Raw genomic sequence first — 27,943 nt, 5'->3', positions numbered from 1 at the left:
TATTTTTAATTTTTTTGGTAATACTGTTAATATTCAAAGCAGATGTGTTGTTTAAGACAAATTTCAGCCAATGAGATCAGTGGGTGTGGTCCATTGTTAACTTCATTATGATCGCTGCATTCCATCAGAATGTTCAGTGAGTCTATAAATATGATGCAGAAGAATCAATTTTGTGGCGAGTGATGGTGAGTATCCTCTTTACACTTTGGACATCTGAATTTATAATCAATATTTTCATAACTTGGAGAAAAATCTGCTCTAGATGCATGCAGGAGGTTTTTACTTTTATAAGCATTTGAGTTATGCACATTAGTTGGTAATTAATAATCACTCTACTGATGGACCCCCACCTGGTGTACACTGTGTAAGCTGAAATAAAAAGAAGAAAAACACTGGGTGTGGAAATCAACAAAGTTCAGTTGAAGCTCAAACTGTGGAGGCAGATCCATCAAGACCCTCGGATAAATGTTTCTTTTTTAGCTGTACATAGCTGTAGTGGAAACACTACAGCTATGTGGGTGTGTTAGTTAGTTAAGGATTATCTTCAAAATGACAGTGAAGGTACTGGTGCCCATTGTGGACAAATAAATAAATACCACTGGGCCTGTAAAATATCTTCTTTTGTGTTTGACTGTTCAGAGTTTTTTGGTTTCCGCTGCTTAATGGTGACACCTCTTACATCCAGTATAAACTAAGGACAGAGAGACCCAGTGCTACTATCTGAAATTTTTGTGTTAATAGTTTGACTATGTGACAGTAATGTTAGTTTTGAACATAAACCTATGCAGAAAAAAACAAAAAAACATTGATATTTTGTGCAGAGCTCAGGGTTTTGGTTGTTGGTGGCTACATTAAGGTAAATACTACATAATATTTTAATGGTTTATTAACAATTGCATTTGGCATGTGCTATACTAGCTTCTGATTTTAACTGAAAAACACTAAATTAATTGGTTCCTGGGCCACAACTCGAATAGTTGGTGCAACTTAATTTTTTTAGTAATCTACTTAAAATTGTGTGTTCATAATTATTAGGTCCTCGATGTAGCTAATTTTTTGTTGATGTTGTTGTTGAGCCAACTCATTATTTTTTAAAGTGTCTGTGTTCTTACAGCAGAGAGATGTACAGCTTAAAACTGAAAGTGCTTGCTGACTTATGTTTGAGTAAATTAAATCCCTTAATCTTTAACCACTGCATCTTTAAAACAGTTTCAAAAGGATTGAGATTGGCAAGAGATGCCTTACAGTATGTTATAACATTGAAATATGAGTTGACCATGTGTCAAGGCTCTGTGTGGTCTTAGGCCTGCTAATATATATATATATATATATATATATATATATATATATATATATATATATATATATATATATATATATATATTCTGTTTATTGCAAAGTTATAGTGTCATGGCATGAACCAAATCTTATTTGATACATTTTGAGGTCATTGTACCATATTGCTCCAAAAAAGAACTAAACTTCCTCTGCAGTTTATATACCATGTGTATTATCCTTAATTTTATTGTTTTTACTACAATAAACACTATAAAGTAAAATAAAGTATATATATATGCAATTTTAATTTATTGGTAACAGATTTCATTTCACCTTTTTGTTTGCCAATAAGCAGAACATGAATTTATTTTAACTTCTATACACCAAACAGACAAAAACACTTTATTATAATGAATGGCACATTTAGCTTGGGAACCGGGAATTTTTCTTCATTTGCACACCTTCCGCTTGACTTTCCCACAGTAAACAACAAATATTGCAATACAATTTGTTACATTTAAAATAATTTCGACTCGTTAAACACAACTGTACGGTGGGAAATAAATGCTTTTAGTAGCTTAGTTCGCCTTTAATAAGATCAGCTATGGCAACGCACGCGACACCGATATCGACGCGACGCACGCGTAAGCTAAGTCTTTGATTGGTCAACTGGCGTCGACGTCAAGGTTCTCTCGGTCGCGCGTCGCGTTCACGCTCAGCGTTGGTTGTAATGGTTGACTTCTGAGTTTGTGGCGTCGTGTCGCTTGTTTAGAGCACAAACACGGACGAAATAGCGCGCGAAGAAACGCAGCGCGTTGTGGTAAGTGTGAATGCACATTCTAAAGTTGGTATAATCGATTAATTAACTTTGTACGTCTAACAAATCCACAGCTAAACGCTTCTTGCTGTTAGACGTTAACGTTAAATGATGAATGAACACCTGCTAGGAGACTCAACATCACTTCATACAGTCACTAAATGCTACTTGAGACTAGTTGGGTAAAAATGACTAAAACAAACAAACAACAACAACAACAAAAAGGCTCAGAAATGCAAGTCAGTTCTGAAAAAAGCTGCAGTATTTGTTTGCTTTGATATTTTGTTACAATGCATTGACGTTTGTTTATTTTATTAATTTGTTTAGGAAATTAAACCTATACTTTGATATATTGATTCTGGGCTATCAGTATAAAGCATACTCTGCTCACCATCCTCAGTCTCAATGCATTATTTTTTATCATGCAATTATAAGTGTAGACTCTTGCATCCAGTGCTGAGGTGAGCAAAAATATGCCTATTACCAGAATAACCGAGTTCACATATCTGTGTTGTGTGCATTCAGATGACCATCACTGTCATCCAGCTCATGTGTGCCGATGATAGCAGGGTCTTGCTGGAGCTGTGATGTGATGCTTTGTGTCATGTCAGATGTGCAGTCATTATTTACATATATGGCAAGTGATTGATGTTGAAATGACTTCTTTGAAAGACTGATTGAGTAGTAATTTTGACACATGTTTGTACACTCAGGTAAGATAAAGTCTAGAAAAAAGCTGGTTTAGTCCCTTGTGTTGGTCACCAGCTGGATGCTAGTGCCTTTATCTCTTTAACACTTGTGTTTTTAGATGCATATTGTTGCAAACTAAGCTTATGATGGGTGACAAATTCTACAAATAGGGTGTTTTGACAGTTGTTCATTGAAAATTTTCCTTTTTCATGATGATGCATCCACACCAATAGATGTCAGTAGAGACGTCGAGATAGTTCTAATATAAACAACATTTTTCTTGTAGCTGTTATCATCTTGTTTTTTTTGTTTTTTTTAAATTACCACAGGTTTTGTATTTCTTTTTTAGTTTTTAAATAAAAAGAAAAGTGGATCATTTTAGCAGTATTTACTCAAAAACAGAGGTGCATAAGCTCTGGCCTACAATCAGTCAGTTTCCAAAAGAAATTAAGACCTAACTGAAAGAAAACAAGTTGATAAAAACATTGAATCCAATATTTGTTAATAATATGACACAATGAGTAATTTATAAGCATTTTTTTTTGTAGGCCAGACATTCATTCATACTTATTTATTTATTTTTGAGCAAAAAATGTAAGCTAACAGTCTGATATATTTAGCTGAACATTCTCAAATATTTAGCCAAAGTTGTGGCTAGAATTACTTGTGGTTTCTGTTGTCATGCTGGAAATGGCAGATCACTTTGAGTGCACTGCATTGTGGGATATTTCATTCCATGCTGTGTGTTGTATATTACACACATAGGTGTATACAGGAAATTCACATACTGTGTACAGTATACATACTGCAGAAATGCTACAATTAATACGCTATTCCAAACATAGCCTTAAGGTGTGGTCATATTTACCGTTGTTTGGTGAATTTTTGCAGATAAAACCAGTTGTTTCAGTAGGTATACAGATGAACGGGAATTTTGAGTGAGGGCAAAAGATTTTGCAATGGGTTCATTTGGTCATGCGAAGTCGCTGTGACAGACAAGTGACGAAATTTTGCTGAAATTATGCTAATGTGGCAGTCCCATGAGTGCATCTTTAAAGGAATAGTTCATCCGAAAATGAAAATGTCCTGAAATTTTACTCGCCCTCAGTCCATCCGAGATGTAGATGAGTTTGTTTCTTCATCAGATTTGGAGAAATTTAGCATTGCATCACTTGTTCACCAATTGATCCTCTGCAATGGGTGCCGTCAGAATGAGAGTCCAAACAGCTGATAAAAACATTATAATAATCCACACCATTCCAGTCCATCAGTTAACACCTAGTGAAGCCAAAAGCTGCATGTTTGTTGGAAACAAATCCATCACTACGATGTTTTAACTTCAAACCATTGCTCAACAAGTCCATAATCCATAGTATTGCTTTCTTTAGTTAAAAAGTCATCTCATCTGAATCAGGAGAGAAATATGCACAGATAAAGCACTGTTCTGTACAAGCCAAAACCGCTCTAAACAAATATGTGGGTGGATTTTGATGTGAGAGGACAGCAGAGGATGGACTTTTTCACTGGTGGAAGCGTTATTATGGATTATTGCCCTGCCAAAAAAAAAAAAAAAAAAAAAGCTGCTATTATCATTGCTTTTGACCCATATTTGACACCAATTTGAGCTGATGACGCCAAACTTTTAGATACCAATTAAACTTTCAATTCTCGATTCTAATTTCAATACCACACCAAAAACTACTAGCTTAACAAATATAATGTTTAAATATTATTAAAGACAAGTGAACAGTCAGCAAATAAGAACAAATTAACAAATTACAAACAATAGCACAACTGAATATATACAGAACAAATGAAACCATGCTTTAGGACAGGGGTGGGAACGTTGATCCTGGAGTTTAGCTCCAACCCTGAAAAAAATAAAATACTTACCTGTATCCTGAAGACCTTGATTAGCTGGTTCAGGTGTGTTTGATTAGGGTTAGAGCTAAACTCTGCAGGGACACCGGCCCTCCAGGATCAACGTTCCCCGCTCCTGCTTTAGGAGAAACATCAGACAGGCGGCATGAAAATGCTAATTCAGTCTCTGCCAGCAGGTGGCGCTTATGGAACAGCAATAGTATTCCTTGGTTACTGCTATAAACAAAGCAGCACAGCGTTATTAACACTACTTTAAATGCATTATACAAAGGCAAGATGAAAAGAAAACACCATGTTTCGAAATATTTCCACACAAATTTTGAAAAATGATTGCAGTGCAATTTGTGTGTGCCCTGAATAGAAATCGGTTGAAATAAAACAAAAACATTAAGTCGACCTGTAGGTGCATCTGCACTACATTAAATTAAATATAGATTAATAATTAAGTTACTCTCCAAGACAGGTATTTTGACATACTTTTACAGAACACAAGCGCGTGAGTACTGAATGTAGTTGACTTTTGCAACTTGTTTGAATTTTTTAATTAGCAAGGCTTAAAAACGTGCAAATGATAAACTTAGTGACGACGCAGCAGTGGTCCAATCAGGCCTGTGACAAATTCGTCAACTTCGCCATCGTTAGTCCTTATTGTCGAGCCCTAAGCTAAAAAACATTAATGATGGATTTGTTTCTTACAAAAACAAAGCTCTTGGCTTCACTGAAGTGGTGTGGATTACTTGTTTTTATCAGCCGTTAGGACTCTCATACTGACGGCACCCATTCACTGCAGAGGATCCATTGGTGAACAAGTGATGCAATGCTACATTTCTCCAAATCTCTGTAAGTAATTTGTAATATTTCTTTGCAATTCCATTCATAACAGTGTTTGGTACGTGATTTACGGTGTTCTTTCTGGATAATGTGGGCTAGTTTTTGGCCGTTATGGGAATCAAATAGTGTCGGTCTCTCCCTCCTGCAAAAGCTCTTCACGGTGACTCATCTGTCCAGCTGCTGGATGGATCGAGAACAAAAAGTGCTTATGTACCAGCTGGAGATGGCGCATACTTCTTCACGGGCACCGCTTCGCTTCACATCACACACACAGACTTATTCCTCCCGAGTTATGCATCCACTTTATATTTCCCATGAAAGAAATATGTCGGGAATTACCCTTTACATTTCTGAAACACAATCTTTGATTACTGCATTAAAAAGTACAGTTTAGAGCAGTGGTTTTCAAACCTGTCCTGGAGGCACCCCTGCCCTGCACATTGTGCATGTCTCCCTCATCTAACACACCTGATTCAAATCATCAGCTCATTAGTAGAGACTGCAAGACCTGATTTGGGTGCGTCTAATAAGGGAGACATACAAAATGTGCAGGACAGGTTTGAAAACCACTGGTTTAGAAGGAAATAATGATCATTGCAAAATAATTGTGATTAAAAGTGATTATCATTGACTTATCAAGTCAGTTTCGGTTTACAGAGCTTCATAAAAGTAAATAAGGAGTCTTTGGTAGTTGTACTGTTTTAAAAAAAAAAAAAAAAGAAAACCAATAGCATTAAAGAAATAGTTTGCAAAATGATCACAATATCCTTAATTCATTCAAAAATACATAAAAAGAAATCCATAACCTCTTCTACAAAGAGAATGTTTCAATTCCTTAAAGTATAAAGTAAAAATGTCAGGGTGATGGATGGTATAATAATTAGTAAAATGTGTTTGATTAAAAGGATGAATTTCTTGGGCAAAAAACCCAGGGGCCGTTCACACAGAATATGGTTTTGCGTTCCACGGCGTGGCTTTTCCACGTGAATATGCACTCGTCTATGGATTTCTTTAACCATTGCACACAAGTTTCACAGCTTTTGCAGTGTATTTGCACATGACAAAGCATTTTAAAAATGCGGTGTTCAAGTTAAAAGAAATATTTTTCTAATTGTTTTTCTGTGTAAACGCATTAGATGGACGTCTTTGACCGGTGCACTTGCGGTACTCAAATTAAAAGTTTAACTTGTAATAAACGTGTCCTCAGACCTTGTGTGTTTTTTTTCCAATCCAAATGTGTTCTGTGTGAAAGACCCCTAAGTAGTTTAGAACATATTATAATTTAGGAAAATAAGCAGTGAAGCAGGCTTGTTGTTGTTTTGTTTGTCAAATTACAGTCATGTGGTGCAACCAATTTGCGGAAACATATCCACGTTTTTCCTCCTGTAAGAGCAGGCGCGACCAGGAAATTATGTCATAAAGAGGTCACCTGCAGATCCTCATGACTGTGTATCACGATAAATACTTGCTCTATATGATGAACAGGTGAAATTATCGTACATGTCTCAGAAGGTTTGGATTAAATTGCTCAATTCATAGATTACTTTATAATATGTCTATTTGGACTTTATTATTTTTTATAATTTTTTATTTATTTAATGGCTGGCCACTATTTAAGTTAAAGAAACATAAGTTACCTGTAAAAAAAAAAAAAAAATTGCTAAAATATGGCTTATTGTGATCAGTTCATAAAACATGTTTTCTTTTAGCTCTAGAGAAATCCTGGTCGTTGCCTAGTTTTGAAACAGAGCAGCATGGACATTTTTCAAAATGTCATCTTTTGTTTTTTCCACAAAGTCATACAGGTTTGGAATGAAGTGAAATTCAGTATTAAATAATCACTGAATATTTATTTTTGGGTGAATTATTACAGATTTAACTGTAATAGAGCTTTGCCCTTTGTTCTTGTTTTATGTAAATCACCTTGGTTTAAATCAATATTGCCAGTCTGAATTTATCTGTCCTGTCCTGCTCGAAATCTTCAAGGTTGCACGTTTTGCTTCCAAGTTATTAGCATTCCAGTCACAGACGGATCAATCAAGAAAAAAAATGGATCCATTTCTCAAACTGACGATTTAGCTGAGAGATGAACTGCTGTTCACTGGAGTTTTATGGAGTGTATTATTGCTCCATGATTACATCAGAGTCAGTGCGATGTTTGTAGGGCACTTAACATGACGAAGCTGATGAAGAAACATCATGAGCTCATTGGAAACACAATTGAACAAGATCAGTTTAATAGTCGGAGGGAATGTTGTTACACCTTTATGATCCTAAAGTGCGTTTTTAACGTCTGGTTTTCAAAGTAACGACATTCAATAGAAAAGGAATGTGTTTTTACAGATTCTCAGTGATTGTTAAAGGTCAGCAGCCCCTAAATAAGCATAAAGTTGATGCCTCACCATGGTGGGATCGCTTGCCGTTTGATTTCTTTTGTGACTCTTTCAAGCGTCCATTCCTCCCCCAAACTCCTGCCCACCCCAGCCCCACTCATCAGTTTTTGTGTGCTGCTCAAACCTCGGTCATGTGACTCTTGTCCCAGCACAATCGAGGCTCCTCGCCATTGGTCGGCCGCTTTGAAAGAGCATCGGTTTCCTGGGTAACGGAATGGCGGCTCCTCTTCAGATGGTCTCCGTGGCCCCTCCTAACGTTTCACACGGACTCTCACGTACCGAATCAGGTGCCTTTGGCTGTCTCTCGCGCTCAGACAAGTCTTGCACTTTCTAAAGATAGCGTTATAGGTGAGTAACCTGTTTTTATTGGCATACAGGGCTTCGTTTTGTAAAGAGTTCATGCAAACTTGTGGGGTGTAAAAAAGTCGGATTTGCAAGACAGTTTGAAAAAATGAGCTTGATTTTTAATTGTTCTGTTCCATTTATTTACTCATCTTTAAGTGTGCTTGTTCATGGTAATTAATGCATTGTTTTGTGATACCACGGTCATGTGATTTAGTCAGGTGTGCTTCAGGGAGAATAGGGGAAGTGAAGAAATGTGCTGTAAAACACTTGATTGTGCTTCTCTGGAGAGTTTTTGTATTTATTGGAGCTTTGAATGAGAAATGATGCTAGTTTAGCATTTTTACAAGGTTTTTTCCTCCATTTTATTAGTTCAGGTCCAACTGTTGCCTCCAAAATGTATGAATTTCAGTGCATTAGATACAGAATATCAAACCAAGTGGCATCTGAAAATAAATTCTACCAACACAATCTCACTACAATTTGGCCCTTTTTTTTTTTCTTTCAAACTCGTACAAGCTCATGGTTTGTTTTCACACAGTCTGCCCTTGTTGCACTAAAGGGGGAGGTTTTGGCGTGAGGTTACGAAATTCAGACTTATTTTTATCTTAACAAATTATATATATAAAAAATGTAATATCACTTTTATGAATTTCTGTTAAAATATTTTTTTAATCTATTAAATTATTTTCCAGTGAGATCATTCAGAATTAACTAATAACTTTTTCAGAACCATTTTATTAAACTGATGTATTCTGATGTTTTAAACTTAATCAATTAATTAATAAAATATAGTGTTTTATTGTATACAGAGTTGTAGTATAGGGGCACATTTAAATTCAATATTTGCATATGTATATATATATTATTTTTATTTTATTTTATTTTTTTATAAAGGAAGTGCTGAGATATCCATTTTTTAACATCACGTTTTCCTGTGAGATCTTTTTATAAGCCATTTTAGAGTGAGTTTTATGATGTAAAAACTTTTGTTCTTTTGTATATTGCTGAGTATGTAATTGCTTGTTGAATGACAGTTATTACTAGTTGCTTGAACAATCCTGAAATTCTTGTTGACCTGTTGCCCCGAGGAATGATCCCCTGTCTGGAATCCACCCAGTACTGTCATTTACACAAACCTGCTTTATTTTCATCGTCTCTGTACCACCTACCGCGCTCCTGAAGCCTAACAAAGCCTCATTCATACTGAAGATCCGCTGGCTACGGTTCAATAACATCTGTTGGATATGTTCTGAAATTGTTATGACATTTGGTTATCAGGCTCGACAAATGAACTAACAAGACTAATTCCTGTGAAATGGAACAAGAATATCTTTCTGTGCGTCTGCTGTCTCTTTGATGGCGATGAAGGATGAAAGTGAAATGTTATGAAAGCGTCATTGTTCTCTGTGTTTGGATGTCTGTCAGACGGCGGTGCCGGGGGCCTTTGAAGGATGAGTTCACATGGCTTTTGTTTCTTGTGCCCCGTGACCCTCAGGTGATTTTCTTCATACCCCTCTTCCTGAGCTTTTGAAAGCCTTTCTGACGGAAAGAAAAACAACCGTCCCACCCAGAACCGCCCCTCTGAATTTTTCACCTCTCTCTGGAGATGAGATCTTGATATATTGTGTAGTGTCTTACACAGATCTCCAGCTAGTTGTTGTGTTTGCCAAGACAGGCATCGCTGTTATCATTGCTCTTACTTATGATTTGGGATTTACTGGTCTTAGCTGGTTTAGTTGGTCTCCCAGCCGGGCCAAGCTGCTGTTTATCTGCTTTATCTGGTCGACCAGCTGGTCTCCCAAAATGACAAATACCAAAAGCCTCTCTAAAACCAACAAACAGACCAGCTTGGTCAGGATTGGACACCTGCTAACCACCTTAGGCTGGTTTAAGCTAGAGATGTGCAAAACTACAGATTCTCATAATGGACTTGATATGGGAGTTGATCTGGATCACTTTTTTTAGAGGTAGACTACTGTTCAAAGATTTTGGGTGAGGTAATTTTGTAAATGTTTTTGAGACATCACTTCTGCTCACCAAAGCTGCATTTTTTTCTAGCAAAACTGTAATATAAAATTTTAGTATATTGTAAAATGTAATTTATTGCTGTGATGCAAAGCTGAATTTTCAGCATCATTACTCCATTCTTCAGTGTACGACTGATCCTTCAGAAATCATTCTAATATGCTGATTATTATCAATGTTGCTTAATATTTTTTTTGTGGAAACCATGATATATTTCTTTTATGCTTCTTTTATGAATATAAATTTCAAGAGAACAGCATTTGTTTGAAATAGAAACCTTTTGTAACATTATGAATGCCATTCATTTTTAATCAGTTTAGTATCTCTTTCTCAACCAAAACAATAACAACAACAAAATCTTACTAAACCCAAACTTTTGAACTTTTTGGTTTAGCAATATTAAACTTTTGGCTGATACGTTTCACATTATAACAGATTAACAAACAAACAAATACATACATGCATAGCTAATTGCAAAATTGTGCTAGTAATTTGTCTGAATAAAACACCAAAAAAAAAAAAAACTAATTTTATGTGCTACAAGTAAATTCAGGAATCCCAGCATTATAATGTGCAGAATGAAAATGAATATTCATCTTGAGATTTGCATACAAAATACATGTTTTAAATATGTTTAAGTGAGGATGTGAGGATGTGACAGCAAATGTAATTGATATGTAAAAATATGGACATTAAGCATCCGTAAATCAAACAAAAATGTAATTATGGTACAGATATATCATGCATCCTTATGCAAAGCTATCAAAGGCACACTATATGAACAAACAAGTTGATCCTTCAGCTGCAACTTTGGTCACACAAAATATCCGGTTAGATAATTTAGGCGCAGTGGGCCGATATGCAGCGCCTTTGCGCTATGGGTGTCTCGAGTTTGAATCCCGACTCAAGGAGCTTTAACGATCCCGTCCCCTATCTCTCTCCCACTTCGCTTCCTGTTAGTTATCATAATAAAAAAAAAGGTGAAAATGCAGAAAGAAAAAAAAACTTTAAATAAAAACAGCCATCAGCAATTAAATGAGCTGAGCAGAACATAATCACAAAACTTCTGCCCATGTATTTCTTTCCAGAGAGAATGAATCATCATTTTCTCATTCTGAATAAACACTTTTACTAGAAAATCATCAGAATTATAAATAATGTGTAACTGCAGTTTTGTCAACATTGCTTTGAGAAAATGACCTAAATAGTGGCATGAAAGATCAAATTCAGTCTGTATTGCTTTTCTGAGTCTGCTTTCTCTGGCTATTATTGACCTGAGTGTTTTTAACGCAAGCTTATCTTCTATTGAGCGATGAATGTTTCTTTAAAATCTTAGATGCTGTTGAATTTATTTTGCTTTAGGGCTGCGTTTAAAATAGGCCTGAAACTCAAGCTGTACTGAATTGTCTTGAGCCTTAGGAGAAAGGAGAAAACTTTCATTGTTGACAATGTGATTTGGGGCTGTGCTTTATTGAGTTATGGGAGTTTAACTGCAAAATGAGCAGTGTAAGTTGCACTGCACACAAATCCCAGCAAACGACAAAGAGCTCTGTCATCATGTGGTGACCGTAATGACAGAGTCGGGCTATATTTAACCGCGCTGCCTATAAACAACAATCAAGCAGCGATACCTTGTTTTGTTCCTTCTTTCACTTCATCCTGCACTTGATTCCAAAGCGAAGCATCTTATGGAGAGGCTTTATGTGTGTGTAAATCAGTCTGATCCAAACTTAGTGAACTGCCGACATGCATGCATGTTTTTAAAGCATCAGATTATGACACAAAGCTTTTGCTTTTCTGAAAAATGCGATACTGCACAAGAAACTTGACTTAACTTGATTCCAGTAGTTTAATGTCAAAGTTATTATATATAATATGCATGAAAATACACTCTGGATCAGAGTGTCTTTAATTAAAAAAAATTATTTATAGTCATTTAAAAATCAAGTATGAAATACACGTGGCAAGTTCATAAAAATTGTAAACACATTTTATTATTTTTATATAACATTTTCATTTTCTTTGAATAAATGTGTGTAAACATTAATTGTTAATTTCAATAAATATTTTAAAATATATTTTTACTGTGTGTATGTGTTTGTAACGAGAAGTAAAAATATTCATACATATCTTTTTTTCAACCTGAACTGTCATTAAAAGCTAAAATGATCATATTTTAAAATGTTATTGTATTAGTATTTTATTTTATAGTATAATATTTTATAGGATGTACCATATGACTTTGTTGTTCACACATCATGACAAAAAATACAAAATATAAATAAAATATTTTTAGTAGTATTACACCAAGCAGTTGCTAGTCCCCGCTTGCTTGCACATTCTTCAAAATATCTTTATCTATTTTTTTTTTTTTTTTTTTTTTTGTGCTGTCAAGGTCAAATTATTTTATCAAGCAAAAATGTTTCACTTCCCTCTTGAAGAAATGCTTTGCTGGTTATTTGTAACAAGAAAGGTTCATAGCCTCTCCAAAAACATCATCCGAGGTCATTGGTGTAGATGCGCAGTTAAAGAAAGATGAAAATCTCACCATTGTGTTGTTCCAAACCCGTATGACTTTCCTCCTCCTGTGAACTCTAAGAGGAGTTTGAGTTTTTGGATGAATTAATTCAGTCAGTTTTGTGGGTTGATAATGAAGTCTGCAGCTTTGGCATTGGTCTGTTTTGAGCACCTGTCCCATGTTTTGTCCGCTGATCTAAAGAGATTCAAGTGTCACTGGATTCTTTAAAGTGCACCTGCGCTTTGAAAACATCTGCACGAATTAAGAAACCTGTTTGGGGAAACTAATGGGTTGCATCTGTTCACATTTTATGTTGAAACAAGTTTAACTGCTGGCTGTCCTTTCATTATGATGGAGTATTTATTCTTTTACAATGCGCCGAATGGCTTTGTTTGCCAATGGAAATACAATGACTAGGTAGATAAGGTAAGGAAGCAGTCACGTTCCTATTCAGGCCAATCCTATCACGGTTCATTTGTGTTGCCTCATAAAGTAGGTCATGCGGTTATCAGGCATGCTTTCTGATGTCTATAAAAGTGGATGACTTTGAAGTTGTTGTTGTTTGTTTGTTTTTTTAGTCTTTAAAGGTGCATTTATTTTTCCCACTTAAAGTTTTACAGCCAAAAAAAAAAAAAAAAACCCTTGGCTAATCTGTTTAAAATAAGTTAACCAGTTTTATTCTACATAAGCATGGACCCCTTCATAGAGGCCGCCATTTTGAGATCACATGACCAGACCAATACTCCTCACTGTATCTCGGTAACGGCCATATTATCAGACTCGTTTATTTGCAAAATAGTCAAGTCATCTGTATTTCTATAGTGCTTTATACAATACAGGTTCAAAGCGGCTTCACGGAGATGAACTGAAAAATAGCAGAATCAATTATGAAAACGCAAATATTGAGACAATAGTAGTTTAAATACTGCTGTAAAGCAGCTTTAAAGGACAGTAATGTCATTATTTAGCTCAAGTCAGTTCAGATAGGACTGCATTATGAATTGTATTTTTAATCAGGATCATGATTTCTTGCTTCTCTCGATTTAAAAAAAAAAAAATAAATAATTTAAGCATAATCATCAGCGATATTTGCCTGCTGGTTATTTATCCTGAAGAGTTTCATTTAATATTCTTTTGCATTTTCTTGCATTAGTAACAGCCTTCTACACACTTGGTTACGTTTCAAGAGTTTAAATCCCCCAATCTGAGCTTTTTTTCTTAAATTGATACATTTTCTGCCCAGTGGTTTACTTAGTCTTCCCAACCTGGCAGCCATGCGCAGAGTAGAGTCTCGCTACATTGCAAACAAATCACAGATGAGCTGAAAAGACCGTCAAATATGTAAGTTGGAGTTCAGCAATCTCTACTGAGATATTCTGCTCAAATAAAAGCTCAGTACAGACAGTCTGTTTTCTTTCATGGCTGTTTGAATAGTTTGCAACTAAATCTGTGTGCAAACCATGCATGTTGATGTTTTCTTGATTTGTGCTTATGTAAAAGTGCAATAATTGATGAAATGATCTTGATTAATAATCATAATTATATTTTTGAGGAGACTAAAATATGTAATTGGGAGGAAAAAAAACCTTTTGAATGGTGCATTGGTAAGTTAAACATTAATTTGATCTCGAATTGATTTCCACCACCTGCTGGACGTCATTAACAGTAGTTCAAATGTGATTCGAACGACAGATGTGTGACAAAGTTGCTGCATTTTCAGAAAGCAGTCATGACTAGCTAGCTAGTTAGTTTCTCCAACAATGCATCATACTATGGTAGTTAAAGCTGCAGTTCATAACTTTTTTTTTGGGTTAAAAATGATCCGAAATCAATATTTGAGCAAGTACATAACCAGCCAGTGTTCAAAACTATCGCCTTCCTTTAGCTCGATTCACAACGCTTAGCTTATAATAATGTTTTCTAATTTGAGTAGTACGGGTAGGTTTTCGCAGGAAATTCGAGCATGCTGCTGTGTCATTACGTGACATCTGTAAACATAAAGAAGTTGTCCCGGCTACTAGGCTATCGCATGCGAGGATCCTGCAGATGGTGGATTATGTGTTTATGAAACACATGTGAATGAAATTAAATTATATTCCAGTTTTAAATGTGCTTCTGATTACAGATAGCCTGGGATTACACAAGATTTGTATTTTAAAGAAAACCAGTTCGAAGGGAGCATAATTTGCTTTTTGGGTAAAAAGAATTTCTTAATATGAAATTCGAATGGCATGACAATTAGATATTAGACTGTACTGAAATTGAAATCTACATGCTAATACACACTATACTCATAGTCACGCAATGCTGGTGTTGTTAACAATAATTTGAGAAAAAAGTATAACAATTTGCGTGGTTTGTGATATGAGCTAACCGATCTTTAGATTAAATCACCATTGGTAGCTGGTCAGAACAAACATGGCAGACTTGTTACTTACTACTTCAGATGGCAATATATGATAAAAATTCTTATTTGGGTGATATATTCCAAGACGTAGGTTAGAATCTGTGATTGTGAAGTACAGTAAACATCCACACCGGTGCGGTGACTGACAGCAACACATTTACCTCAAAACATTAGATTAATCCACGCTGCAGCCGTGCCGGAGCACAGCCCACGCAAGCGAGATAATTCTGCAAGCAGCTGCAATTCCACGTTTTCAAATAGAGATGGCGACAAAGAGGCAAAATTTATGGACTGTAGCTTTAAGTAGCGAGTTATGCCATTGTTTGATAAACACACCCCAGTGTGATGCTACATCAACACCAGTAGGTGGCAATATAGAGTCCAATACCACTGATGTGTTGCGTAGCATTTATACACAAAACAAAAAAAAATCGTTGTGCGTTAAATTTCACATTTTGAAAAAGGATTGTAACCCGATACTGAGGGAATGTAAACTTGCCCCGGGACGGCTGTAGAGAGTGTGGGGGGTCTGAGGTCCCGCGGGGGAAGGGCCGAGATTACAGGTTTAGGGAGTTTCCCTCAGGAATGCCAGTGTCAGTGGAACGTAAAACAGACAAAAACAAAACTTATAATCACCTTAATCCCTTATTATTGGCCAATCCAAGACAAACCTGCCTCATTCACACTTCACTAAATTACAGAAGGTATTATTTATCGTGTCATGAACGTGTTGATCATGGACTGCTGCTGTTATGTAATAATGCATTGGTGCAGAAGGTGATTGTTTTACGCTTGATGGCGTATGAAGCGAAAGGACACATTAATAATTGACTGCTGGTTTTGTTGTGTGTACATGTTTGTGTGTGTTGTGTGGACAAACATGCTGACAGAAATCAGGCCATTACTCACTCACTCATTATGTAGCCATCGTGATAGTGTTGTATAGAGATATAGATAACAGATGTTTACATCTGCAGCATGTATCTGTTGTTTCTATGGTTGAGTTTCACAGCCATGTCTATATAGGTTACATTCAAAAGACACACAATAGGACATTGTTTTTCATGAATAATGCCTATTTATTTACTTGCTTGCTTACATTGTCAAGTAATTTTTCTAACAATAAATCACATTTCTCAAATTCCCATTACCATAATGGATAAAAATGATGTTATGTGGCGTTATGTAGAAGTTTTTATATATCATGCGTTTATCATGCGTTTTATATTAGTAGGGCCTATTTGAACTTAATTTTAGGAATAATCAAATATGTAAATACATACATACAAAAGATTACATGTGTGTTAATTTATTAAATTCTTTGTTTCTTTTGATGATGTAAACAAACATTTATTCGTTTTTTTATTGTTTGTTAGTCTCGGACAGTTTATAAAATTTTTGTATTTTTTGTATTTTTCACATAATTTTGTTCTGCATTTCTTTTTTTCTTTTTTATTAATTTCTAAGTTTATTCATTAATTTCTGTAATCTCTTTTTTTATTTCTGTTATCACTAATTGATTAATTTGTTTATTCAGTCATTCATTTTTTTAAATTCTTTTAAAAATCTAATTGTGATATTTAGAATCTAACAAGATCATTATGAATAATGAGAATCATAAACTCAAAAGTAAAACAAATAGACACATTATGGTAATGAGAAATTATCAGCAAAATGAGCTTAATTGTCAGAAAAAAAATGCTTATGCTTGGTTTCCTTTATGCAAAATGTAATTTATTTCTATCGTTTGTTTTTGTCTTGTAATATGACACAGACATGTTTTCAATAGATTCACCCTCATAACCATCATGTTTTGTGATGGAGCTGTTTGTCCATTTGAGTTTTTGCTGTGTTGTTTGGTTTCTATGGGAAGCTGATGGTCCGGTTTCAGTATTTCAACAACAGCACATCATTACCAACAGAAAGAAAACATCTCAGCTGATTCTCCTAGACCGCAGTGAGATTAAATCCAGATCAAATGCAGATTTAAGTCTATCTTTATTGCTTCTGGTGTATTTTAGTGGAAACATCCGAGGCAAAACTGAGACCTTCATTAAATCTCCCGATCGACGAGCAATAAAACTTTCCTCTGAGCCCCAGAAAGAGACGCAGATCTGTTTGAAGAGCTGAACATGTGACTTCCGTCGCAAGCGTCTGGTTACACTCACACACAGAGAGCTGACTGAAAAAACACTCACTAACGCCAAACACGCACTCAGATCAAGATCAAATCTATACTATCTGAACAAGCTTTTGTATTCGAATATGTATTTATATATTTATATATATACTAATACTTAAATTTCACAAAATCATGTCCAAGTCAAGGATAGATAGATAGATCTAGATGATAGATAGATAGATAGATAGATAGATAGATAGATAGATAGATAGATAGATAGATAGATAGATAGAAAGATCTAGATGATAGATAGATAGATAGATAGAAAGATCTAGATGATAGATAGATAGATGATAGATAGATAGATAGATAGATAGATAGATAGATAGATAGATAGATAGATAGATAGATAGATAGATAGATCTAGATAATTAGATCTAGATGATAGATAGATAGAAAGATCTAGATAATTAGATCTAGATGATAGATAGATAGAAAGATCTAGATAATTAGATCTAGATGATAGATAGATAGAAAGATCTAGATGATAGATAGATCTAGATAGATAGATAGATCTAGATGATAGATAGATAGATCTAGATAATTAGTTCTAGATGATAGATCTAATTATCTATATCTATCTATCTATCTATCATCTAGAACTAGATAATTAGATCTAGATAGATAATTTGATCTAGATGATAGATAGATAGATAGATAGATCTATATTTAAAGATATTTAAATATCTATATATTTAAATATTTTTTAGATATTTAAATTGTCACATTTTGTATAATGAAGGAACTAAAGGAGAATGTTTGTTTTTGTTTATTTGCATAGTGACGTTATTTTATGCATGAAGTCAGGATATTAAATATCTCCTAATTTTTCAAAACCTCCTTTAGAGAGGATAAAACTACAGTATACAAATAAAGTAGCTATAAAAGCAATGTTTAGAACATAGAAATTTAAATTTTAGAAGAATTTAAAAGTTTATAATAAGATATTTAATTGCAAACTGGTGTCACAGTTTGAGACTGAGACTCACATGAGATTTTATTTATTTAGCAGTTTTTTTTTTTTTTTTTTTTTAATGCAAACACTGTACTTTCAATAGTAGATCAATTTTCCTGTTAGAATTAGGTTTGTATTGGCAAAGTTAGCAGCTATAATTAGCTTTGCAGAAAAACAATCTGAAACTGGTCTAAGTACTGCATGTCCTTCTACATATGCATGGGTGTTGATCGTGAGGGACAGAAACTGCTGAAAACAAAACAAGACACTCCTCCTACCTGGAGATGTGGGCGGAGCTTTGCCATGTCAGCAGAGTTCAGAGAGAGAGAGAGAGAGAGAGAGAGAGATCTGTAGCTGTGAGTGGGAAGTGCTGTCATTCCTGAGGAGCGTTCAAGAGCAGAACACACTCACTCACCGCGCCACAAGATCTGCACATCTGTCTCAAACTCGCTGCAGAGCTGCGTCCGTCTCTGAGGAACTGCAGGATCTTTCTGCTTTTGTGTGGAAGTAGCAGTAGCCAGGAGGAGCTGTGTGTTTTATGAGGTAAGAGAACTGTGTTCTCCGCATGTTCGCTCGCAGCTGGAAATCAACCTGTTAACCTCTCAGGGTCGAAGTCATTTTACACAGAGGAAAACTTTACTGCTCAGAGGTTGCTCTTTAATCACTAAGGAGACTTAATGAGGGTTTAGTTATAGTTTGTTTAAACATCAACTCAGGTTCAGATGTTTCTCTTAAAATTTCTAGAAATAGACAAATTGGAGATATGGAATAAGTGAGAATAGACTAGCTCAGATGAATTGGTCTTGGATGAGTTTGATGAGAAATACGAGTTTATAATGAGATGTTTGATTGCAGATTTTGGTATATTGGTTTGAGCACAATTTGAGATTTCTTCTGAAAGTCTAGATGAGAAACATTTGAGATGGAGTTATTTTCTCAGAAGAATTATCTGAACTTTCATCTCCATTTAATGTCATTTTGGTCTAGAGAAACCGTTGAGATATTAAGCATCTCTTTAGTTATTTTTCTAAACTTCTTTGGGAGAAATAACACATTTGACTACAGTACGTATATAAAGGAGCTATATAAGTGATGTGTATGGCATAAAACAAGAATCTGAAGAGAAATCATAATGAGACATTGGTGCCTTACAAAATCTGAGCGCAGTTTGAGACAATGATGATATTTCCTTTGAAACTCTAGATGAGACGCGTGAGATTATTGGAGTCTGAGCAGTAAACCTCACTTTGCTCTCCATTTAATCTCATTTCAATCTAGAGAAACAGCTGAGAAATTAAACATCTCCTTTGTGATTTTTTTATTTTTTCGTAACTTTGGAGAAATAAAAAGGCAAGCATGTAAAGGAGCCGTGAAAGGAATGCGAACACAGAAAATTAGATTTTAGAAGAACTTGATGAGAAATGTGTGAGTTTACAATGGAACTTTTCATTGCAACATTTGGTATCTTGAAAAATCTGTGCAAGATTTGAAACATTGTTGAGATTTCTTCTGAAACTCCAGAGGGGAAATGCGTGAGTTTTTCCTCAGACTGAAGTCTCCATTTGATCTCCGTTTAGTCCCATTGCGCTCTAGTTGATTATTTGAAGGTGTAAGTACTGTATGTAACCTAGAGTTTTTCTTTTAAATATTTTTTTAAGAAATTCTTAATGAGACGTGTGGTGGATAATGGATGGAGCTTGGATTTGATTATGCATCTATGTGTTTAGATCTACATTAATCATGCTTCTTTAACGGCCTGCTTCCCACTAAGTCCTTTCTGAACTCGCTTTTTCTTTTAATCTTACCAGATTCCCCTGTCAGTCTGTGTTTCACCACATTCGGCCTGCTAATGACCAGACTGCATGCTTGAAAGTCCAGCATGACCACTAAATCTGGTTAGTATATCATTAGCAGTTGTGTAATATCATTATTTTATTCCAAACATAAAACCTTCCCAAGCATTTATGACTCCAGGCGAATATTGCAAACGCAGCACTTGTGGAATATGGCTCACGTGATGTTTATTCATGACTAATCAAAGTAAATCTGGTGACGTGGAGTCATCTCGTGAAGCGCTTGGCTCAGCTCTGGTTAAAGTGACAGTTCAGCACTTGGCTTGTTAAGCTGATCAGGGCAATGCTGGTGAGATATACTGTCAAGCAGCTCCGTTTAGCCTTCGTCCTGTGACTGATGAGAAACAGCAGGTCTGAGAACACAGCTGTCCAGTAGAGATGCAGGCGCAGTGCGGTGCGGCGCTAAACCATTGATCGAGAGAGAGACTGGACATGGGGAGAGTCAGTATAGTGACTGTAGCTGTGCTGAGAATTATTACATTATACAGGAGAGTGAGTGTCAGGGATGCTTAGTTTAGACTATAAGAGCGCATTAAAGGGATAGTTCACCCATTTAATCTAGAAGTTCTATCTAGAGAAAGTCAAGGACATATAAAACTATGTTTTAGAATAATTTAATGAGAAATGCATACTGGTATGTTGACAGTCTTATCAGATTATTGGAGTTCCTTTTTTTCGCAGAAGTAAAGCATCTCACATTGCTCTCCATTTCTGTCTAAAGAAACAGTCAAGATATTATACATCTCCATTCTGATTTTTCGAAACTTCCTTTGGAGAAATAAAAAATACAGTTAATGTATAACGGAGCTATAAAAAGACTGTGGATTTTAGAAGAATTTGAATTATCTAGAGCAGCAGTCGAGATATTGAGCATCTCCTTTATGATTTTTCAAAACTTGTACCTACTTAAAATGTGACCTGGGCATGTTATGTTTTCAGTTTTGTTAAATTCACTCATATCGTGTTAGTAGCAAAGACATCATGGTCTTTTACTGGAAAGTGATGCACCGAGTGAGGCGCATTGACTCTTGTGCTGACCACTAAACCTTCACTGAGTTCTCTAGATCTACAGTTTCACCTTATGTGCAAATCCTTCCCTTGTCAGCATTCAGTAAAAATCTCTCTGTCCTTATCTCTGGATCTTTCTAGATCTCTGCGTCTCTGTAGCCTCTCATGACGTGTAAGCTTCTGCCTTTCACACCCCATTGACAAACTCAGGAAGGTGTAAAAATATGTGTTCAAAAGTGTGAAGATTCCCAGATAACACAATAAAAAGCCTTTGATTTGCTGTCAAGGTCAGAGTTTCTAGACAAATCAAACCCACATACATGTACAAACTTTCCATTTTAGAAATGGCAGGAGAAACTTCAATATGGACAGCTTTCTTAATGCAAGTAGAATGTTGACGTAATGTGTCTGAAAATGTTCTCTCTTATTTTTATGACTTTTAAATGTCCAATAGAGAGTCATAGAATATGTACAAAACAATGGGCCATGCCATCTACATTGAAGTTTAGGGACAGTTATTGTGGGAACTATGCAAAAGTTAGCTCACATGTTTTTAGAAATGTTTTCACTTTATTTAGGTTGTTGTTTCTGAAATGATTACTTAACTAAATTTGATTCAAAACACTGATTTATAGTTCTCCCAAAGTAGAAAATGAATGAAATACTACTTTAATTTTGTTTAATACTCCAAAATTATCATTTTGAAAACTCTTAAAAATAAAGTTTTTTTGGTTCCCCAAAGAACATTTCAGTAAACAGTTCTTAAAAGAACCATTTTAACCATCTAACAAACCTTTTTTCTGCAGTAAAGAACCTCTTGTGGAATGAAAAGGTTTCATGGATGTTAAAGGTTCTTCATGGAACCATCAAAGCCACTAAAGAACTTTTATTTTTAAGAGTGTACTAATTTATCTAGGCCATACCATCCATATTTTTTGAACGTTAAGGACAGTCACAGAAGTGAGTTGTTGAATATGTCCTCTGGCAGGAATGAGGTCTCCAGAGACCTTTACCTACAAGAGCAGGTGCAGTTATTCTCCTGCTGCTTTAGTGGTTATTGAACGGCATATAGAAAAGATGAACCAACTGCATCCAAAATGCAAACAGGCTATGAGTCTGTAGATGTCAACCCTCCCTTGGGTTTGTGTGTTTGGGCAATCCTAGAAAGAATTAGCATGAGATTTAAATGCTTGTTAGGTATGCATCATCTCCGCCGTACTCGATGGAGGAAGTGAAAGGTGTTTGTTTGACATTGACTCATACGGCAGCTCCTGTCTGATGTGAGCAAGAAATGGAAAAAGCATAACAACCATAAACACTGACTGTCTGCTTAGTGCTTACCCAACACACACCAACAGCTGACAACATCCTCAAAGCAACTATCATCTGTGAAAATCTGCAAGGTCACACAAGATTTTGTCTTTTGAGCTGAAATGTGTGCAAGTCAAAGACATGGCATGCTTTTTTGAATGGCTCCTTAAATTTATTCAAAAATACAATTCATACATAATGTGTTTTTCATGTCATTTCTGAATCAGAATTCATTTTGATATTTTTGGGAAGCATAAAAATTTCAAGGTGGTAAAAAAAAAAAAAAAACTTGTCATTTGGTGCAACCATCATGCAGAAACTTGAAGAAAAAACTTATATCATAGGATCCCTGAACACACTCAGGTGTCAAATCTCTTACAATATCAGATAATTTTAACTTTTTATGACAAAGCAAGGTTAGTTCAGTTTGTAATTGTACAAGCCATTCCAATAAACTGAATATCATAAAGTGATATTTATGAATTAATCATTTATGACATTTGTAAGAATATTGTTTTATCTTAAATCACTATTTTGAAAGTCATGATTAATGTGTACAATATTCAAGATGAACGGAAAATGTTATTAGACTAAATTATATGAAACTCAACATAGAATACAAACATTTAAATTTCCAAGAATTTGTCACATGCATTTTAGACTCCAATTTGAATAGATTTTATTTATTGTGGACACATTTATTGTAAATGTTGGATATTAGATATCCTCAGATTCAGTTGTCTGGTTCCTCGTTCCAGTCTGAAACATTTTTAAATCTCACAAAATGTCAGTTTGCGAGACAAATGTTATTTTTAGCAAAGCACAGTCTTAATGTTTTTGCAGGCGGTGATGCTTCTATTTTCTTCCTCATTCTCAGCATCTGCTGTTAATTTTATTCTGCACAATCACAGTTCAGGGAAAGGTTTAGTCCGTCTCATTTTCTTTATGTCTCATCCTGACACCCTTTACAGCTTTTCTCACAAAGCTCAGTTGTTTAATAATCTTTGATAATCTAAAAGAGCTTAGATTTCAATCCTCTGAGTTGTAACTTTGTTTCATCCTCGGTTCCCATGTCTTGACTAAAAAAATCAATCTCCTGTGGTACTTGGATTCGCACGCATACTAATTTAAACGCTTGTCTGGTCTGGGACGCTGGCATAGACATCGTCTTTCTGCAGGATGCATCAAGGAGACTGGCAATCGTGTGAAAACTCAGGGTGTTGACGCTTCCCATGTCCCAAGGCTGTCTGAGTAATTATTTAGCAAAGCTCACATAATGAGAGTGAGTTCGCTATGCTTCGGCGGCCTTCACCCATATAAATATCCTCCCTTGGAAACCACAAGCTGTTCGCCACTGTTGCTTAGAGCCGTTGCCCCAAAGTTCCCATCTGTGCCGCTACTTGACTGCATAAGTAGACCAGCCATTGACTGGCACTTTAATGCGTTACCAAATACGCCACGAGCGAACCCAACAGCGGCCGCCCACTTTCTCAGCGACCTTCTTAAAAACTTCTGCACAAGCGTACTGTATGTCATGACTTAACCTTGAAAGTCATGTGTTGTATCTGTATTGAAATGTTTATTCTAGGACTGGGTATTGAAACAAATTTCACAGTTTAATTTGATTTCCGACTGAATTTTTTGACAGAATTTGAAAGCTGAGTAGAGCTGTATTGAAAGTTATATAGTGCTGCGTATTGACACTAATTTCTTAATTCAGTTTGGTTTCAATAAAGTGATCTGTCACGCCACATTAAAGAGTGACAATGGTATTTGTTTAAATTTTATTATAAAATTGAGAATTTAAGATGATTACATCGGTATCGAAAGGTTCATACTAGGGCTGGGTATTGATGCAAATGTCATGATTCACTTCGATTTTGATTTCAATTCACAAGCTTTTGGTTTTATTTCAGTCGAATCTTAATTTGATTCAATATCGATTCATTTGGATATCAGAACCCGTACATGTTAATCTTACTCGAGGAAAAAAAATGTCTCAGCAAATGAATTATAAACTATACAGGGAACCCTATCAGTTGGTACAGTACTACAATATTAAAGTCTAAAATTAACAGCTGATTTTTATACAAGTTAAAATTACTTAACTTTACTCCAGTTAGTTTTTTTTTTTTTATATATAGCCTTTATAAGCATTTAAATGGTGGCTGTTATATTTGTTAAAACATACATTAAATATTGCAGAACAGGTCAAATAACAATACATATTTATGTATACATATATAAATATAATGCATATATATTTAGCAAAATGCTCCTCTAGTGTTTTTTTTGTTTTTTTAAGCTAACTATCGGGTTTATGGTCATTGCATGGCTTTCCTGAGGTAAATGCAACATTACATGACATATTGTTTACAAGCTGTTTTATTGATGTCTTTCCATGGTTGAAACAGATTGAGCGATTATATGAGACATGGTGCATTTCGGTAAGTTATACTGTTTGTTTCATCACCTTATGATGTTTATTTTGTGTAGTAACTAGTAGTAAAGTTAAAAAGATGATCAGTTCACGTGCCACTTGAACCAAAGCGGCTACATTGATTCACCACGCCACATTAAAGAGCACCAAAACAGTATTTATTCTCTTAATTTTATAAAAGATTGACACAATTTAAAAGCTGAGACATATTTTCCTATAAAAAGTGACAAAGTGTGAAGCTCATTGCGATTTATTGGATGTGAGGTACTCTACAAATAAAGTTTAGTGAAGTATCGTTTATGCATACTCAAAACAACACAGACCAAAAGATTCTTGGATTTAAGAATCAATGTTGGTTCATCAAAATGAGAATTGATTAAAATGAAAAACTTTATTTTAAGTCGCGCCCTAGTTTACACACAAAAATTTGTATGTTTTACAATGGTGAATATGAATAGGATTTTTACTTCTGTATCCCAACTGTTGTGTTCTGTTGATGACAAAAATTGATGTCGACTCATCCACTCTTTTGGTGGGAGGAAAGCCTTCATCGTGGATTTTCAGCTTCATTACACTTGCTGGAATAGTAATCTGGGATATAGCAGGCAGGGGGATGTCAAGAATGCACACACTTCTCAATGCTCCCACACCAGGAATGTGATGTTTTGTAACCCATGCATTCCACTAACGCTTTGACTGTGAATCAACACTGAGGTTTCCCGCCACAGTGACTGGATGTGTCACCTGAAATTGCACATTCCAGACCTTTTCCAAACATTTGCAGAAACTTAAAAGGGCCGAATACAGACCCCTGACCTTCACCGGCGGAGGAATGTGGAAAGGTGATGAACGGTCATGTGCTAGTATTGGTAGGAGTTGAATTGAACAGTTTTTGAACCAGTCTTACTCATACAGTGTAGCATTGGTCAGCAATCAAATTAGCATGGACATTTAGTTGTTTGAATGAATGTTCAAAAGCAGTTATTTGGGGGGTTGTCTGAATGACTTTACTGACTAGTCTGTCTTCAAAAAGCCCCTGGTTGGTTTAAGCTCTTCAATGGAGTGACAGATATAACTAATAAAAAACAATAACTTGAACTTTCGTGTTGACAGGCATTGATTATGTTACAAATTGTGGGGACGAATTTAGAGTTTTTACTATTCTGATGATTACAGTTAGACTCTTAGCATGCTAAAGCAAAGCACAGTGCTAGTATAGAAACCACACTGAGAAAATTGTCTTTAAAATTCATCCTCTTTAAACCACCACAATTAGTCAGTTAGTAGAGATTTCTTGCCAAATCATTTCATACAATAAATATGAAGTTTATCTGCTGTATAGTACCGCCTCTGTTTTAAACTACAAAAATCTAGATAAACTTGCTAGTCAACCTTACTAACCGACTAGTTGGATGAAATACTGTATAAATATAGAAATTTAATCTCCAAATTTATTCACCACATTTTTCTTACTAAAAAAAAATATCTAGATGAACTTTCTAATCAACCTTACTAACTGACTAGTTGGTTAAGTATGAAACAAAATATAATATATAATGAAATAATATTTATAATATTTAATAACTAAATATTAAATATTAATAAATTTAATTTCTTAATTTATCCACTTTAAAGAAACACCTATAACTATTTATACAAAATATAAGCTTCATAATCTACCTTACTAACTGAATATGAAATGCACTATAAAGCCTGTTGCAGAATATTGAGCACCAAATATTTATTGTTTTTGATTAAAAAAAGAAACTTAGAAATAGTCAGTTAGAAATACTTAATATTTTATATTTAGCCATGCAGTCATTTAATGAGGTTCAATTATTAAGCATTTCTAACTGACTATTTCTGACTAGTTGGTTAGCCTCATTAAGTGACTAGATTGAGTATAAAACACAAAGTCAAAATTATATTTAATATTAATACAAAAGTACAAAAATTATTTTTAAGATAAATAAAACTACCAGAAAAAATAAAGAACACAGTCGCCTCTAGCTGATGAGTTACTAGTTGACAAGTCAACCATCCAAACCCATCCCTAGTAAAATTTCATCACTTAAAGAATAAAACAACAAACTTTTTTATTTGGAATAACGTGCTTCATTGAATCATGCTCATTGAAACCACAATATTTTAAAGTAAACTGGGTCAACTTTGAATTCATGTTGACTTTAAGAAATTTCTCCTCAAAAGGAATTTGATGGTGGATGTACAGTTTGTGCATTTGTTAAAAAATATCCACTTCCATACAGTCTGACCACAAGGGAGTTTACTCTTGTTTTAATATAGCCACTCACAGTAGGTGCACCTGTTCTGTCTTGCATTGAAAATAGGCCAATGCCTCAGGACTTCCTTTGTTGGCGATCTGTCTTTTACGCCTCAGGCTTTGATATTCATCATTTCGATAAATTTGGAACAAAATGCAACATTATAAAAAGTGCGGAACATAGTTTTAAATTATTTAGCGCAGCAGGCATGTAAAATAGTATTAAATAACACATGAACCTGAAGTCTCACGCTGCACACAAGCAAGTTTGGAGAACAGAGACAGTCTGGCTGTAAAGACGACGCATACATGGGCTAAAATTGGCACGGCTGTTTTGTAATGTCAGTAAACAGATACTCCTTATTTCATTTCCTCAGTGGAAAAACACATTTAATTGGTTATGACGAACAGCAAAGCTCCATACAAGAGAAAATAATGGTTCAAAGCTGGTTTCTCTCATCTAGGGCTTGTTGTACATGGTTAATGTTATTTTCTCTGCAGATTCCCTTATGGTCCGCTTACACCTGGATGGTTTCTCTCATGAGAAGTGAAAACCGCCCACCTGTCTTAAAGACTGGAATTACAACCCATGCATTATACTTAACGTCTAACAGATTCTTGCGGTTGCACCCAGAATTGGTTTTCCAGATGGTGTCGGACTCAAGATTGGCCTTAATTTGTGAGCTTTTTGCGAAGTTTATTTAGAAGCCCAAAATGCAACTTCCCAT

General features: G+C 35.2%; 1 protein-coding gene across 2 annotated transcripts in view; it reads left to right on the top strand.

Moving 5' to 3' along the window:
* Positions 1 to 1,901: 1,901 nt before the first annotated feature.
* rassf7a (Ras association domain family member 7a) overlaps positions 1,902 to 27,943 on the top strand; it is a 48,629-nt gene continuing 22,587 nt past the window's right edge. Inside the window, exon 1 of one of the 2 annotated variants that reach the window (XM_058766893.1) lies at positions 1,902 to 2,098. The gene's annotated coding sequence lies outside the window, so the exon portion shown is untranslated. Of the gene's footprint in view, positions 2,099 to 18,653; positions 18,866 to 27,943 lie in introns of those variants that run through there. The other variant, XM_058766894.1, reaches the window with a different exon arrangement.

This window comes from Onychostoma macrolepis, chromosome 25 (genome assembly GCF_012432095.1).
Source record: "Onychostoma macrolepis isolate SWU-2019 chromosome 25, ASM1243209v1, whole genome shotgun sequence".
Classification (NCBI taxonomy): domain Eukaryota; kingdom Metazoa; phylum Chordata; class Actinopteri; order Cypriniformes; family Cyprinidae; genus Onychostoma; species Onychostoma macrolepis.
Note: the sequence above shows the minus strand (reverse complement) of the source record. Positions and strands in the feature narration are given on the sequence as shown.